Source organism: Panthera onca, chromosome B3, assembly GCF_046562875.1.
Source record: "Panthera onca isolate mPanOnc1 chromosome B3, mPanOnc1 haplotype 2, whole genome shotgun sequence".
Taxonomy (NCBI): Eukaryota; Metazoa; Chordata; class Mammalia; order Carnivora; family Felidae; genus Panthera; species Panthera onca.
Genome location: NC_138344.1, coordinates 58,540,772 through 58,553,088, shown reverse-complemented (window position 1 = coordinate 58,553,088; position 12,317 = coordinate 58,540,772).

The window sequence follows — 12,317 nt, the reverse complement described above, 5'->3', positions numbered from 1 at the left end:
TGTTATATCATTCCTTCTTATTGCCAAGTAGTATTCCATTGTATGGAAAATACTGCACTTTATTCATCAATTGATAGACACTTGGGTTGTTTCTACTTTTTGGCTATTATGAATAATGCTGCTATGAACATTTCAGGTACAAGTTTTTCTGTGAATGTACGCTTCTGTTTCTCTTTCGTATAGAAGAGTGGAATTGCTGGATCGCATGGTAGCTATGTTTAACATTTTGAGGACTGCCAAACTGCTTTCCAAAGTGACTGCATCATTTACATATTCACCAGCAATGTATGTGGGTTCCAATTTCTCCACATCCTCACCAACACTTGTTATTATCTGTTTTTTTTTTTTAATATGGCCATCTTGGTGTGAAATTGTATCTTGTGATTTTGATTTGCATTTCCCTGTGGCTAATGACGAACATTTTTTTCACACACTTATTGGCTATTTTTATATCTTCTTTGGAGGAATGTCTAATTGTCAGAGGAAGTTATGGAAAGGATGTGACCACTGATTGACCCACAACCTCACCCGGGCAATTGGAGCCTCCTCATCGTTTCCCACATCCCTGAAATGTGTTTTCTGCCCACTGTTCCCACAGTGAGAGCCATTTTCAAGGATGCAGACTTGAGAGAGTAATGTGGTGTTAAGATCACCTCGTCAATATATATACTGAAATCAGTTAAAGCCTTTATATAAATGTTTAAGATTCTGGCAGGCAGGTGCAGGGATCTACTCATCTTTCAGCTGCCTAAGACAAGCCTTGTATGTAAGTTCCCTTGCTTATTAAATCTGCCCCCTACCAATCTGGAGTGGTCTTACTCTTTCTTTGCCTTTTCCTTACTCTTTTCCTTGCCCTCTGTAATTGAGGCCATTTAAAGATTTCACTTGCAAAGCTCCTGAGTTCGCAAATCAACATCTATTCAAGTTCTTTGCCCGTTTTTAATTTGGGTTGTCTTTTTATTATTGAGCTATAATAGTTTTTAAAATATATTTTGGATATAAGTTCCTTATCATATATATGATTTATAAGTATTTTCTCCCATTCTATGGGTTGTCTTTCACTGTCTTGATGGCATTGTTTGCAGCACAGAAGTTTTTAATTTTGATGAAGTCCAATATTTATATTTTTCTTTTGGTTTTGTATCTAAGAAATCTTTGCCTAACCCAAGATCATGAACATTTAAGCTATGTTTTCTTCTAAGACTTTTATAGTTTTAATTCCTACATTTAGTTCTGTGATTCATTTTGAGTTAATTTTTGTGTATGGTATGAGGTAAGGGTACAATTTCATTCTTTTTCATGTGGATATCCAGTTGATCCAACACCTTTTGTTGAAAAGACTATTCTTTTCCCTATTAAATTGTCTTAGCAGGAATAACCATTTTATTTTTCTGATTATGTGTCGTGTGTTCTTATAAAAAATAAACAGCATAGAAATAAATAATATAAAAGGTAAAAGTCCCTTAAAATGCCACCTTCAGAGATAATGGCTGTTAGTACTGTAAATAAGTGTTCTGGAATAATTGATCCCTGAGGGACCTTCCAGACCTATGAGTCTATAATATTTTACCAGGTACAAATTATTCCCAGAAATACTATTTAGCACAAATTCCTATTTAGTATGAATGATTCCCTGAAATACTCAAATAAAAGGCCTAGTGACCCAGTGACATATCTATCATCCTGTTACTACTATATACCAGAAGAACCCACTTGAAGCTATTAATAATTTATTAATATATACAGACCTTTCCTGGAGTACCTTATCTGGTGTTTTTCTATTCACTTTGCATTCTGCAGTATGTCAAAGCAAACATGCTCATAAATGACACCTGGACTCACATCTTCTGCCTTAGAAAGGGCGGCACATCTCAGTAGCAGTAGAAAGGAGTAGCTAAGAGCACAGAGTCAAACCGTCTTGGTTTAAATTCCAATATAGTGCATATATCTAGTTGAGTGATCTTAGACCAGTTATTTAATCTGTCTGTGGTAAATGGGGATCATAATGCCAAAATTATAGGGAAATTGTGAGGATCAAGGAAGTAATACATGTAAAGTACTTAGTACAACACCAGGTACTTAGTAGGTGCTCAGTGAAAAAGTTATATAATTGCATTACTATTATTACTAGCATATTCTAGTTCCTGTAATAAAACAGATGAGGAAAGATCACTAAATTAGTACTTTATAAAAAAGTCTTTATTTATTTTTGAGAGAGAGAGAGACACAGAATCTGAAGCAGGCTCCAGGCTCCAGCTATCAGCACAGAGTCTGACACTGGGCTCAAACTCATGAGCTGTGAGATCATGACCTGAGCTGAAGTTGGATGCTCAACCAACTGAGCCACTCAGGCACCCCACCAAATTAGTACTTTCTAAACTCAACTTAGTGGATATGGAGGAATTAAGTAGACTTAGGGAGCTCTGTAAGACACAACGACCCAGTAACTTAGCCTCAAATAAGAGGAGAAATAGGCAAATACAGAAATTATAGCAAGAGATTATTTTTTTAATTTTTAATTTTTTTTAGAGAGAGAGAGAGTGAGCGGGGGGCGGGGGGGGGGGAGGGAGGGACAAAGTGGGAAAGAGAGAGAGAGAATCCCAAGCAGGCTCCATGCTCAGTGCAGAGCCCACCATGGGGCTTGATCCCATGGCTCTGGGATCATGACCTGAGCTGAAATCAAGAGTCAGATGCTTAACTGACTGAGCCACCCAGGTGCCCCGAGAGATTGTTAATATATCTCTCTCAGAAATTCATAGAAAGCAAACCAAATAATTAGGGATATAATGGGTTAAATAAAACACATTATAAAAACAAGTTTCACCCATGTCCTTTTACTTTTGTCACATGACTATTTGACAAGTTAAAATTAGATATAGGGCTCCCTATGAAAATAACACCAGCATTCTTCACAGAGCTAGAACAAACAAGCCTAAAATTTGTGTGGAACTAGAAACGACCCTGAGTAGCCAAAGCAATCCTGAAAAAGAAAACCAAAGCTAGAAGCCTCACAATCCCAGACTACAAGATGTATTACAAAGCTGTAATCATCAATACAGTATGGCACTGGCACAAAAACAGACGCATAGATCAATAGAACAGAATAGAGAACCCAGAAACATACAGCCAACTAGTCTTTGACAAAGCAGGAAAGAATATCTAATGGAAAAAAAGACAGTCTCTTCAGCAAGGGGTGCTGGGAAAATTGGACAACAACATGCAGAAGAATGAACCTGGACCACTTTATTACACCATACACAAAAACTCAAAATGGATGAAAGACCTCAATGTAAGACAGGAAGCCATCAAAATCCTCAAGGAGAAAGCAGGCAAAAACCTCTTTGACCTCGGCCACAGCAACTTCTTACTTGACATGTCTCCAGAGACAAGGGAAACAAAAGCAAAAATAAATGATTGGGACCTCATCAAGATAAAAAAATGTCTGCACAGTGAAGGAAACAATCAGCAAAACTAAAGGTCAACCAACAGAATGGGAGAAGATATTTGCAAATGACAGATAAAGGGTTAGTGTCCAAAATCTATAAAGAACTTATCAAACTCAACACCTAAAAAACAAATAATTTAGTGAAGAAATGGGCAAAGGACAGGAATAGACACTTTTCCAAAGAAGACATCTAAATGGCTAACAGAAATGCTCAACATCACTCATCATCAGGGAAATACAACTCAAAACCACAATGAGATACCACCTCACACCTGTCAAAATGGCTAAAATTAACATCTCAGGCAACAATAGATGTTGGAAAAGATGCGGAGAAAGGGGAACCCTTTTGCACTGCTGGTGGGAATGCAAACTAGTGCAGCCACTCTAGAAAACAGTATGGAGGTTCCTCAAAAAATTAAAAATAGAACTAAAAAATTAAAAATAGAATTTCACTACTAGGTATTTATGCAAAGGATACAGGAGTGTTGCTTCAAAGGGGCACATGCACCCCCATGTTTATAATAGTGCTAGCAACAATAGCCAAAAGGAACCCAAATGTCCACTGACTGATGAATGGATAAAGAAGATGTGGTATGTATATATATGTATATAAAAATATACACAACGGAATATGTGTGTGTGTATTTATAATACACACACACACACACACACACACACACACACACACTGGAATATTACTTGATGATGAAAAAGAATGAAATCTTGTAATTTGCAACAATGTGGATGGAACTAGAGTATATTATGCTAAGCAAAATAAGTCAGAGAAAGACAAATATCATATGACTTCACTCATATGTTAAATTTAAGATACAAAACAGATGAACATAAAGGAAGGGAAGCAATAATAATATAAAATCAGAGAAATATAAAATATAAAAAAATAATATAAAAACTATAACAGACTCTTAAACACAGAGAACGACCAAGGGTTGCTGGAAGGGTTTTGGGTGGGGGATGGGCTAAACAAGTGAGGGGCATTAAGGAGGACACTTGGGACGAGCACTGGGTGTTATATATAAGTGATGAATCACTATATTCTATTCTTGAAATCATTATTACACTATATGTTAACTAACTTGGATGTAAATTAAAAAAAAAAAAGTCAGACGCTCAACTCACTGAGCCACCCAGGTGCCCCAGGAAACAAATATTAAAATAGCAGATTTAAATTCAAATTCAAATAACTCAGTAATAACATTAAATGTAAATGGATTAAATACTTCAATTATAAGATAAGGACACAGAAAGGTTGAAAATAAAGGTATGGAAAAAATACACCATCAAAACACTAATCAAAGTTGGTGTAGCTTTACCTAATACCAGATAAAGTAGAATTTAACACAAGAAGTATTATTAGATAAAAAGAGTAACACTTCATAATTATAAAAGGATTCAGGTTCAGCAGGAAAATAAAAATTATACTCATGTAATTATATAGCCCCAAAATATATAAGGCAAAATTTTCTAGAACCAAAAGAAAAAATAGACAAGTACATGATCATATCATGTTAACGTCTCCATAACCATTCTCATATCAAATTGAGCATGCAGATTAAAATTAGTAAGGATATATATATAGAGATGGTTTGTGTAACATGATTAAAAACTCAGTTGACATTTATAGAACACTATAGCCAACAACTGTAGAATACAAGTTCTTTTCAAGTGCACATGGAATATTCATTAAAATAGACCATACCAGGAGCACCTGGGTGGCTCAGTAGGTTAAGCATCCAACTTTGGCTCAGGTCATGATCTCGTGGTTCATGGGTTTGAGCCCTGCATTGGGCTCAGAGCCTGGAGGCTGCTTAGGATTCTGTGTCTCCCTTTCTCTGTGCCCCTCCTCCACGCTCTCTCTCTCTCTAAAATAAGATAAACATTAAATTTTTTAAAATAATAAAATTAGATATAAGCCTGTATTATACTACTATTGAGCAACACTGTTCTAAAGTCTGTTTCTCAGCTTCAGAGAGCCTAAAAAATTTGGAAAACACTTGAGGGAAACAGATTTTGATACTGTATCAGGACCCAGGACCAATGGTATTTACCAGTCCTGACCTGTATCTAAACTCCCAGGGACTTCAGTCATCACTAAAGTCTGGGCTGGGGCAGAGTCAGTCCATAGATAGGAAACTTGTTTCTATCCTGTCTGCATTTCCCTGTGACTCAGCCCACAGGGATAAATGTGACAGGGAGTTGGTTTGTCTTCTGTGTTTCTTTCAAGCAGCTTCCTTGAAGACACAAACAGCTTTTGAATAGCAAAGATAAGGGACAGGTCTGGCTGAATCTTCCATAATAACAACTAGGTTTTTGGTCATTAATCAAGTTCCCAGACTTCTTGCCTGAGAGAATTTATAACAAATTGTTGACTGATCTTTAAGATGTTAAAAATGATACGTATTAATAAAATAAAACCCTGAGGGTGTGAGAATCATAGAGCCTTTGGCAGAGGAGCTCCAGCTTCTGACAACATAGTAAAGTTGTCCATTTTGGGCATCTAGGTTCCCAACTACCCTACTCTACACTACTACCCTTACCTTTGTGAGAGATCACAATCCCCTGACTATTTTTCTGAGATTCTGCCTACCCACCAACATCTTTAATATTCTCTCACCTCCAAACCTGACTCCTGAATATTTCCTTTGCCGGGAATGTTCTGCTTCCCTCATGCCCCACTGTTTCAAGATCCATTTTAAAAAATGACACAGAACTACCACTTGGATTCTTTTTGTTTTAATTAACCTCTTTTGCAAGAAATAAGGATCAATAGACAAACTCAAGTAATAGGAATTCATTTTAAGATGGTATGTGGCAATAAGGAAGATAGGCAAATGATGGAAATCCAACATCAGGAACTCTTCTGAATCCAAGATGGCACTAGGAATCTCAGTGGCAGAAGTTAATGAATCTCCACTCTACTGTTCTGCCATTTATGCGACTCAGCTACTGAGACTTTGCTTATTGGGAGAGTTCTCCACTTTTGGCTTCCTTAGCATCCATTCTATGTCTTTTCTCACCTCACTACTTTTGCATACTCCTAGTTTCTGTTTCCTCAGTAACTCAGCCCTCCTCAAAAACTATATTAACCTTAAAAATAAAACTCCAGTTATTTTACCAGTAAAAATGGGTTTATTTGGGAATAGTAGAGAATTGCAATCCGGGACAAGCAAGCTACAGCAAAACCATAGGCAAGACCAGACAAAGAGGAAGAAGCCTCTTGTATAGAGGAAAGGGGGAAGTTGGAAGGGCTGTTATAAACAAAAAGTCCATTGCAGTAAATTGGAAGTTCGAAGTAGCTTCTTCTTGGTTGAAGTTGTGACAGTCTCACTGGCTAGGATGTTGCTAGGGGAGGAGGAAAAACTTTCTCCCTCCTGCTGGGATAGTAAAGAAATACTGGTCTGCAACGTCTTTCTCTTCCAGTAGGGTCTGCAATTCACAAGTAGTAGGGTGTGAGAGCCCCTTCTGCTGGCCTCTCGAATCCCTTCTACATGAGGGTTCCTTTTATTAATTGTCACAATTACAACTTGCTTCTGGCCCTACCTCTTCCTTCTTTTTGACCTTCAGTTCTTGTCCCTAATTGCCCGATTCCCTATTATTTTCTATTTCAGGTTTTAGAGAGCCACCTGCTGTTATCCTACTTTTTAGACAGAACTTTCTCCATTAAACTGCATCGTTAGTATCTGGTCAGCCTGTGGATCTGCCTGACTTGGGGGTATCAGATACCCACACACAGTGCAATCAACTGTGGACCAAGGTGGCTGCCCAAGTTCCCTTTCAGCAAGGGCTGTGAGCATGCCAGTCACCATGACTGCCATGTCCAGGACACTGACACTTGTGTCATTTTAGTCCTTATAACAACCCTACAAATAGATATCATCCTATTTTCTATAGGTGAAGAAACTGGGGAACAGGGAGGTTACTCAAGGCAAAGCCATGCAAAGCCAGCATACAGCCCTAAATCTACCATCAGAAATCACCACGCAGTCGCCCCAATGGAGCATGTTAAGTGAATTCTCTTGAAATAAAACTACCAGGCAGAGAGGTGTCAGAAGTAGGACAACACTGCTGCTGCTCTCCATTCCTCCTACAACTGCAGAAAGGACAGGTTCTCCTAGGAGAACTCACCTATGGTTTATGAGTGTGAATGTGTATGTGTGTGTGTGTGTGTGTGTGTGTGTGTGTGTGTGTGTGTGTGACTGTCCTGTGGAATCAAACCAAGGACAATACTTAGAATAGAGCCTGATAGATGAAGCCAAAGACAGATGCATCTTGTACTGTAATTCACCTTAAGGTAAATACAGATGCATCATCCTAACCTAATACAAAAAGCCAGATTTACAAAACAAGCCAATGAAAATGTAATTATTTTTTTCCCTGTTGCAATTTCTTTCCATCTTACTCTGGACCCTGAGTTATGAGATTTGTGTGGGAGTGGTTTGAGGGAAATCACTAGGATCTTCAGAGTCTTCCCTGTTCAAAAATAAAGTAGGTGAGGAAGATTCTTACATGTGGGCACAGGGTGGGTGTGGTGGCACCAACTGAGGATGGTAGATTAGTAAGTATCTGCTTACTAACACACTTCTCCATGATTAATGAGGAGATGGGAAAAGGTGAGAGTTGAATGAAGTAATATAAGGGACGTCTTTAGAATAATGTCTAGCTCATTTACCAAGGTTGCTATAATAAATTACCACAAACTCAGTAGCTTAAAACAATACACATTTGGGAGTGACATTACCAAGATGGCAGAGTAGGACACCCCTCCGTCTCCTCATGAAGATCAACAATTTGACAGTTATACACAAATAAAAACAGCTCTGTAATCCACTTAATAAATGTCAGCAATGCAGTTAAAAACCTTAAGAATAACCGCACAAAAAGGGAAGGAAGAATAGCTTTGTTCTGCTGCATCAACCCATTCCCCACAGCTAGCATTGCTCAGCACAAGAGGGAACTCCCAAGTTAGAAAGAGCTCCCCTCACCAGGAAAGGAAGAGCGGGTGAGCAACCAGCACCTGATGAGGACCACGTAGTTGTTGATGTAGTAGACCCCAACAGCCTGAGCTGACAAGTTACTATGACCCCCAGACCTGGTGCCACCAAAGGCTTTTCATCCTCACTAGACTTACTTTACAAAAAATGCTGAAAAGAGTTCTTCAAGCTGAAACAAGAGGATGCTACTTAGTAATGTAAAAACATGTGAAAACAACATACTGGTAAGGCAAGTATACAGTCAGACTGAGAAGACTCTACTAATGTAATATAGTGGTGTGTTTACCACTTACCTCTAATATAAAGCTTGAGGAACAAAAGTATTAGAAACTGCTATAACTACAATAATTTATTTTTAATTATACACAATATAAACACAATATAAAAAGATGTAAAGCATGAAACAAAATGTGGCAGGGGTGGACTAAAAGGGGAGAGTTTTATATATAGTTGAAGTTGTTATCACTTTGAAATAGATTATAATATCTATAAGATGTTTCAAGTGAACCTCGGGGTAACCACAAAACAAAAACCTATAGTAGATACATACAAGATAAAAAGAAGGGGAAAGAAGTATACCACTATGGAAAATCATCAGTTCACAAAAGAAGAAAGCAAGAGAGAACAGAAGGAAGAAAGGTATTACAAAACAACCAGAAACCAGTGGACAAGATGGCAACAGTAAGCCCTTATCTATCAATAATTACTTTAAATGTAAGTGGATTAAACGTTCCAATCAAAAGGCATAGAGTGGCTGAATAGATGAAGAAACAAGACTCAACTATATGCTGCCAATAAAAAATTCACTTCAGCTTCAAGGACACGCATAGACTCAAAGTGAAGGGTAGAAGAGGATATATATTTCACGCAAGTAGAAAAGAAAAGACAGCAGAGGTAGCTCTACTTACATCAGACAAAATAGATTTTAAGTCAAAAACTAACAAGAGACAAAGGATGTCATTATATAATGCTGAATGGGTCAGTTCATCAAGAGGATATAACAATTGTAAATATATATGTACCCAACAGTGGACTACCTAAATATATTAAACAAATATCAAATCTGAAAGGAGTAATAGATAATACAACAATAATAGGGGACTTCAATTCCCCATTTTCAATAATGGATAGATCATCCAGACAGAAAATCAATAAGGAAACATTGGATTTGGCTATTCTTTAGGCCAAGTGGACCTAACAAACATACAGAGAACAATTCAAGCAATAGCAGCAGAATACAGATTCATCTCAAACACACCTAGAACATTCTCCAAGATAGATCATAAGTCACAAAACAAGTCTCAGCAAATTAAAAAAATATTGAAACTGTAGCAAGTATCTTTTCCTTTTTTAAAATATTTATTTATTTATTTATTTATTTATTTATTTATTTATTTAGAGAAAGAGAGGGCACAAGTGAGTGAGGGGTAGAAAGACAAAGAGAGAGAAGGAATCCCACAAGGGGCAAAGAAAGAGAGAGAAAAAGCAGGGCTCACCTGGGGCTCATGTTTTGCCCAAAGTGGGGCTCATGCTCACCTGAAGCAGGGCTTAAACTCACAAACTGTGAGATCATGACCTGAGCTGAAGTCAGGTGCTTAAAACTCAGCTACCCAGATCCCCTTTAATTTTTTTTTTTAATGTTTATTTTTGAGACAGACAGACAGCGTGAGCAAGGGAGGGGCAGAGAGAGAGAGGGAGACACAGAATCTGAAGCAAGCTCCAGGCTCTGAGCTGTCAGCACAGAGCCCCACAAGGGCTCAAAACCACAAACCATGAGATCATAACCTGAGCCCAAGTCAGGTGCTTAACCGACTGAGCCACCCAGGCACCCTTAATAATTTTTTTAATGTTTATTTTTAGGAGAGGGAGAGAGAGTGGGGGCGGGGCAGAAAGAATGGGAGAAAGAAGATCCAAAGCTGGATCTGTACTGATAGTAGAGAGCCCATTGCAGGGCTTGATTTCAGGAACTATGATATCATGACCTGAGCCAAAGCTCAATCAAGTATCTTTTCCAATCACAATAGTATGAAATTAAAAATTAATAACAGTAGGAAAACTGGAAAATTCACAAATAATGTGGAAATGAAGTGGCACACTCCTGAACAAACAAAGATGAAATCAAAAGGGAAATTAAAAAAGTATACTGAAAGCAATTACAATGGGAACACAACATACCAAAACTTACAGGATGCAGCAAATGCAATGCTAAGATAGAAGTTTACAGCCAGAAATAACACCAGCATTCTTATTCAAAATAACACCAGCATTCTTCACAGAGCTAGAACAAACAATTCTAAAATTTGTATGGAATCAGAAAAGACCCAGAATTGCCAAAGCAATCTTGAAAAAGAAAACCAAAGCTGGAGGCATCACAATCCCGGACTTCAAGCTGTATCACAAAGCTGTAATCATCAAGACAGTATGGTACTGGCACAAGAACAGATACTCAGATCAATGGAACAGAATAGAGAACCCAGAAATGGACCCACAAATGTATAGCCAACTAATCTTTGACAAAGTAGGAAAGAATATCCAATGGAATAAAGACAGTCTCTTCAGCAAGTGGTGCTGGGAAAACCGGACGGCGACATGCGGAAGAATGAACCTGGACCACTTTCTTACGCCATACACAAAAATAAACTCAAAATGGATGAAAGACCTCAATGTAAGACAGGAAGCCATCAAAATCCTCAAGGAGAAAGCAGACAAAATCCTCTTTGACCTTGGCCACAGCAACTTCTTACTCAACACGTCTCTGGAGGCAAGGGACACAAAAGCAAAATAAACTATTGGGACCTCATGAAAATAAAAAGCTTCTATACAGCAAAGGAAACAATCAGCAAAACTAAAAGGCAACCTGTGGAATGGGAGAAGATATTTGCAAATGACACATCAGATAAAGGGTTAGTATCCAAAATCTATAAAGAACTTATCAAACTCAACACCCAGAAAACAAATAATCCAGTGAAGAAATGGGCAAAAGACATGAGTAGACACTTCACCAAAGAAGACATCCAGATGGCCAACCGACACAGGAAAAAATGCTCAACATCACTCATCATCAGGGAAATACAACTCAAAACCACAATGAGATACCACCTCACACCTGTCAGAATGGCTAACAAGTCAGGCAACAACAGATTTTGGCGAGGATGCAGAGAAAGAGGATTTCTTTTGCACTGCTGGTGGGAATGCAAACTGGTGCAGCCACTCTGGAAAACAGTATGGAGGTTCCTCAAAAAATTAGAAATAGAAGTACCCTGTGACCCAGCAATTGCACTACTACGTATTTATCCAAGGTATACAGGTGTGCTGTTTCGAAAGGGGCTCATACACCCCAGTGTTTATAGTAGCACTACCAACAATAGCCAAAGTATGGGAAGAGCCCAAATGTCCATCAATGGATGAATGGATAAAGAAGATGTGGTATATATGTATACAATGGAGTATTACTCGGCAATCAAAAAGAATGAAATGTTGCCATTTGTAACTATGTGGATGGAACTAGAGGGTATTAGGCTAAGCAAAATTAGTCAGTCAGAGAAAAACAAATATCATATGATTTCACTCATATGAGGACTTTAGGATACAAAACAGATGAACATAAGGGAAGGGAAGCAACAATAATATAAAAAGAGGGAGGGGGAGAAAACATATGGGACTCTTAAATATACAAACAAACAGAGGGTTGCTGGAGGGATTGTGGAAGGGGGGATGGGCTAAATGGATAAGGGCATTAAGGAATCTACTCCTGAAATCATTGTTGCACTATATGCCAACAGAAAGAAAGAAAGAAAGAAAGAAAGAAAGAAAGAAAGAAAAAGGCTAACTTCACACATTAAGGAACTAGAAACAGAAGA